The sequence below is a fragment of the Dryobates pubescens genome, chromosome 10, assembly GCF_014839835.1.
Source record: "Dryobates pubescens isolate bDryPub1 chromosome 10, bDryPub1.pri, whole genome shotgun sequence".
Lineage (NCBI taxonomy): Eukaryota > Metazoa > Chordata > Aves > Piciformes > Picidae > Dryobates > Dryobates pubescens.
Window position 1 is genome coordinate 25,870,085 of NC_071621.1, and position 6,000 is coordinate 25,876,084.

Below are 6,000 nucleotides of genomic sequence, written 5' to 3' on the forward strand. Positions count from 1 at the left end.
CTTGTCCACCAGCTTCCCTCTTAACAGCCTGCTACAGGCAGCTGCCCAAGCAGAGCTTGACTAGTAGCATTCACAGCCTTCATCAGTGATGGGATGTAAACTATTTTTGTCATACCTGTTTCCAAGGAAGTAGCTGTGTTTCTGAGAAAGCAAGCTACAAAACTTCAGAGTGAATTTCTACTTTTGCACCATCACAGTTACTTTAAGAAATACTACACATCTCCTTTTTCTGTAATAAGATGGAAAAAAGACTCCAGTGTCAAGCAGTGAATTGCTTTCTTTCCCATGGATGTCTCAGGGATGCAGTTTTTATTGAAACAGGCAGACAAGGGGTTATCATCATGTTCCTTTTTGTAGTGCACAGTCACATCTGCTTCAGCCTCTTGGCTGAGGTAAGAGGCAGTGTGCAGCAGCAGGACACCTCAATGCCTTCCTGTCAGTATGAATGCAACACTTGGCAGAGGAAACCTGGAGTCTTGTGCATGGCACAGCCTCAAGGCAGCTAGGTTCAGGTTGCAGAAGCCCCTCGTCAGCCAGTGTCAGAGCTGAGTTGACACTGACTCGTATTCTGCAGCCTCCTTAGATGGGAGTCTGACAAAACCAGTTGGCAGCTCATGCCACTGCTCAGTTAGGATTGACTAGATCTCCCTCTTGTGCCCTAGTCCAGGTAGTTGTGGCTGTTCCACAGTGAGACTCAGGGAGGTTGGTACTTTGTGAGCACACTATATCCTTTTCCCCTTGCTGCCTTCACGTTTATGGTCCCCCAAGCACTTTGATGTTTACTTGCAGCTGTAGCCCTCTGCCTATTCAAACACCTTCATGTAATGGCTGGCTAGTAAACCAAACCAGCACCCCAGGCTTTTCTCAACCTTCATGAATTATACAAATTTTCCAACCTATTTTAAGTGATGCTACAGAGAAGAAAATAATCTCTTTACCACGGATATTGTTCTGTGTCTTGTGGCTCCTAATGTATTCCAGGGACAACCTCACTGAAGGGAAAAAAATTCCTGGCACAACAAAAATTTTCTCAAATCAGCTGCAGCTGCCAGATAGTTTCAGCTTTGAATTGTTTGCATTTATTTGGCCTGGAGTTGGTTCAATGAGGCACTTCATGTCTGCCTTGTGTCAACAGTTTGTGAAGCCTTGAAGCAACTCCAATGAACCGTCCCTCCCCCAAAGCAAATTAAAGGCAAGGGGCTACAGCAGCAGTAACCAGAGGGCTGGAAGCTGGAAAATGTCACACCACAGTTGAAGTGAAACTGATCTAAATCCATGATGTGATGATCTCTTTAAAAAAAAGTCCAAACAAAGGCAATCTACATTTAATACTCAACCTTTTCCACATGAGTAATGTGGAAAGGGTCTGTATATGGAAGGATACTTTGAAGGTTAACAAATATTTCTGTAGCTGGCAGTTCTTCTTGTTAAGTATTAATAAGCAGTTGTTTGTTCACTAACAAATTATTATCAAACAGCTGCTCACACTAAGATATAAACATGATCTTTTAAGAGACACCTAACTGGAAAGCTGCATCAGGAAGAAAAATGGCTCGGCTAAGAAGTTTGTTGAAGAGAGTGAGGATTCAAAAGGAAAATGGGCTTCTGAGCAAGATAACATGAGGTTGCATGTAGCCATAGGAAGCTTTCTGCACTTGTTGCAGTATGATGAGAAGGTGTTCATCAACACATATGATGGAATATAAAATACAGAATTAACCAGGTTGGAAAAGACCTTTGAGATCATTGAGTCCAACCTATCACCCAACACCATCTAATCAACTAAACCATGGCACTAAGAGCCTCATCCAGGCTCTTTTTAAACACTTCCAGTGATGGTGACTGCACCACCTCCCTGGGCAGCACGTTCCAATGGCCAAGCTCTCTTTCTGGGAAGAATTTCTTCCTGACATCCAGCCTAAACCTCTCCTGGCACAGCTTGAGACTGTGTCCTCTTACCTGGGAGAAGAGACCAACCCCCACCTGGCAACAACCACCAGAGTAGGCAGAGCAAGGCAACCACCTGCTAGGCGCAGGCAGAACAAGGCAAACAGTCTCCTCCCACCCCAGGTGTGGCCACTTTGCCCTCTCCACCCACTCCCCTATTTAATCACCCGCAGGAAAGGCAGAAGCCCCAAGCTGAGCCCATCTGGGCTGAGGATCCTCCTCTCATCACTGGTGAGTGCCCATGGCGCACACTGGGTGATGGTGGTGGTGACAACAAAGGCCGGGGGGCCTGGTGGCCCCCCGGTTGTTAGGGCAATGATTGATGACTACTCCAATATCATCACTGGGTGCTGGCTGTGCCTCCTCACTGGGGCTGAGCTCCTCTGTGTGGTATCTTGGCTGGTTGAGGGACTTGCCCCTAGCTCTGGGATGGTAGTAGGGCAGGAGCTGTTGAGGCAGGGTGGAAGATGGTGTAGAGGGAGTAGGGGCTGCTTTGGGAAGATAAAGGGTGAGGGGAGCAGGAACTGCTTTGAGAAGATGAAGGGGGAGGCTGGTGTGGGGGGAGCAGGAACTACTTTAGGAAGATAAAGGGGAAGGGATGGTGGGGGAGGCAGGGGGATTAAACTAGATGACCTTCAGAGGCCACTTCCAACTCTGGTGATTCTATGATTCTAGGATCTAGTTCCAACCCCCTTGCTGTGGGCAAGGACCCCTTCCTCTAGACCAAGTAAGCATCTCTAAGGGCTTTTTTTTTTTTTTTTTTTTACTGTACATAGAAATCAAAACATAATATAGTAGCTATGCTCATGAAATCACAGAAACATTCTAGTTGGAAAAGACCCTAAGGATTGCCAAGTCTAACCCACAACCCTACTCTTCAAAGTTCACCTCTAAACCATGCTCCCAAGGACGCATCCAAACTTTAAACACATCCAGGGTTGGGGACTTCACCACCTCCCTGGGCAGCACCTTCCAACCCCTGACCACTCTTGCTGGGAAAAAATTGTTCCTAAGGTCCAGTGTAAACCTGCCCAGTGGTAGCTTGGGTCCATTCTTTCTTGTTCTATCACTAATTACTTGTGAGAAGAGACCAGCACTAACCTCTCCACAATATCCTTTCAAGTAGTTGTAGACAGCAATGAGGTCTCCCTGCAGCCTCCTGCTTTCAATCCAACCATCCCCAGCTCCCTCAGTCACACTTCCTAAGTCTTATTTTCCAGGTCCTTCCCCAGCTTCATTGCCCTTCTCTACACTGTCTCCAGCACTCAACTCCATCAGACGAACTGAATGATTTTCGATTTGAAGCTACCTTGTATTGAATGAAGGTCTTCTGTATGTTGACATAAGCAGTGAAATGATTACATGAAATTCAAGAGTGAATAAAAATTATTGGCCTAAGAACCATTTAAAATCTCACTGAATTTGTGGAAGGAGTTTGGCTGTTTCAATGCTATTGCTCAGCAAAAGTTGGTCTCTATCTGAAGTGTAGGTAGTGGAAGCACTAAAGTAAATTCATAACCCCAAGACAAACTGTCTTACCAATATACTAGATTATGTCATTCTAGAAAGAAAATTCCATAATCCATGCCTAATTTTGCAGCCTGACTCAATACATTTTCATTCAGAAAAAGGGCAGGAAGGATACTCTGGGAGAGTTGAGCTGGATGATCTTCAGAGGGCCTTTCACAGAATTGTAAGAATCAGCCAGGTTGGAAAAGACCTCAGAGATCATCAAGTCCAACCTATTACTTAATACCCAACACCTCCTGACAACTAAACCATGGTTCCAAGTGCCACATCCAATCCTTTTTTGAATAGAATAGAATCAACCAGGTTGGAAAAGACCTTGGAGATCATCAAGTCCAACCTATCATCTAACACTATCTAATTAACTAAACCATTGCACTAAGCACCCCATCCAGTCTCTTCCTAAACACCTCCAGTGGTGGTGACACCACTACCTTCCTGGGCAGCCCATCCCAATGTCAAATCACTCTTTCTATGGAGAACTTCTTCCTAACACCCAGCCTAAATCTCCCCTGGTGCAGCTTGAGACTGTGTCCTCTTGTTCTGTTGGTGGTTGCCTGGGAGAAGAGACTGGCCCCCATCTGGTTACAACCTCCCTTCAGGTAGCTGTGGACAGCAATAAGGTCTCCCCTGAGCCTCCTCCAGGCTAAGCAACCCTAGCTCCCTCAGCCTCTCCTCATAGGGCTTGTGCTCCAAACCCCCCCAGCTTTGTTGCCCTTCTCTGGACACATTCCAGCAAGTCAACATCTTTCCTGAACTGAGGGGCCCAGAACTGGACACAGGACTCAAGGTGTGGCCTAACCAGTGCTGAGTACAGGGGCACAATGACTTCCCTGCTCCTGCTGGCCACACTATTCCTGATGCAGGCCAGGATGCCATTGGCCTTCTTGGCCACCTGGGCACACTGGTGGCTCATGTTCAGCCAGCTATCAACCAGCACCCCCAGGTCCCTTTCTGCCTGGCCACTCTCCAGCCACTCTGACCCCAGCCTGCAGCACTGCATGGGGTTGTTGTGGCCGATGTGTAGAACCCAGCACTTAGATGTGTTCAATCTCATGCCATTGGACTCTGCCCATCTGTCCAGCCTGTCAAGGTCCCTCTGCAAAGCCTCTCCTACCCTCTGACAGATCAACACCTGCCCCCAGCCTGGTGTCATCTGCAAACTTACTAAGATCTTTCTCCCCCTCTGGGACAGATGCACTCCACTCCATCTGTTGCTTGCTGACCTGGTGCCATAGAAAGTTCCCCAAGATCGAAAACCCCAAAATTCTTTTGGTGGCACCAGCCTCTGAGCCACTTGTTAATTACAGCTGCTGACCTGTTCCTTTCAGTATTCCTTCCTGCAACTAAGGGTATTCATGAAAAAATTACCTGTGCCCCTGACCCCTCAGCCAGTTCTCCCAGAGCCCTGAAGTCCTTTTTGATTGCCTTGGGGCAATCCATGTGCTGTAGTAAATAATTTATTGCAAACAAGCTGGTGTAACAAACGTGTGCACAGAGAGATGAGTTTTGCTGGAGGGCAGTGTTTAGCCAAAGCTGTAGCTGGCAGACCTTCTGGATGTTTACTGGATGTTGAGGGCTGCGTGATTTGACATTTTGTTATTGTTTTTGCTGATTTTCACTTTCAAGTCTTTGTTTTCTATGCTGTGGAGTCTGAAAGTCCATCTTCACCCTGTCTGCAGTGTACATGTGGAGAAAAACCACACAATTGTGAAACTCTTAAGAGGTTAAACTGCTGAAGCATCATCAAATGCAGTGTTTCTCTGGCTTTGTCGACCTGCTTCCCTTTTGAGCCCATCTGTCTTTGACTACCATTACTCTCTTCTCAGAGGGTGAAAAGTTCTTCCACATTAGGAGGAAGGAAAATTAGATGTAATTGCTGCAAGTATTTACATACTCAAGGGAACCCCTAACTACCTTTAATTGCTGGCAGCAGCTAAGCAATTAGTTGTTCTCTGAGTAGTATAAACACATTATAACCTTTGAACTCTCCTTAGAACCTCCTTAAGGTAGAAGCACCACAATTTGAGGAAACACAGATCTCAAGACGAGCAGAATTATGGGACAGCATCTGCACAAGGAATGAGGTTATGAACTTCAACCTGACATTGTGATGGGAATCTTTTATTGGTTTCTGGAGTTCTTAAAGTTGTTTTAGGCTTTGTAAGAAGCTATACAGATTGCACTATAAGAATACTGTTACACCAGACCGAGTCATAAAGAGCACAGCCAGTAATTATGCACCAAGACAAGGAGCTGTCCTATGTCTCTACTGAGCTTGTTAATTCTGGTTAACTCACAGCCTTTCCATTCTTCATCCAGCAACACTCCAAAGGAACATGTCTTTATGTGGTGTAGGCACTTTCCCACTATGAATTAATCCCAGTAGTGAGACTTGATGTAGTAAATCCATTCCTGTACAGTCTTTATTTCTTTCTGTAATGACACTGCAGTCATGATCCTTCAACTGTAAAAGATACTCTCTGCTGCACAGTCAGAGATTTGTCAGCTTCGGTGACTGAGGAG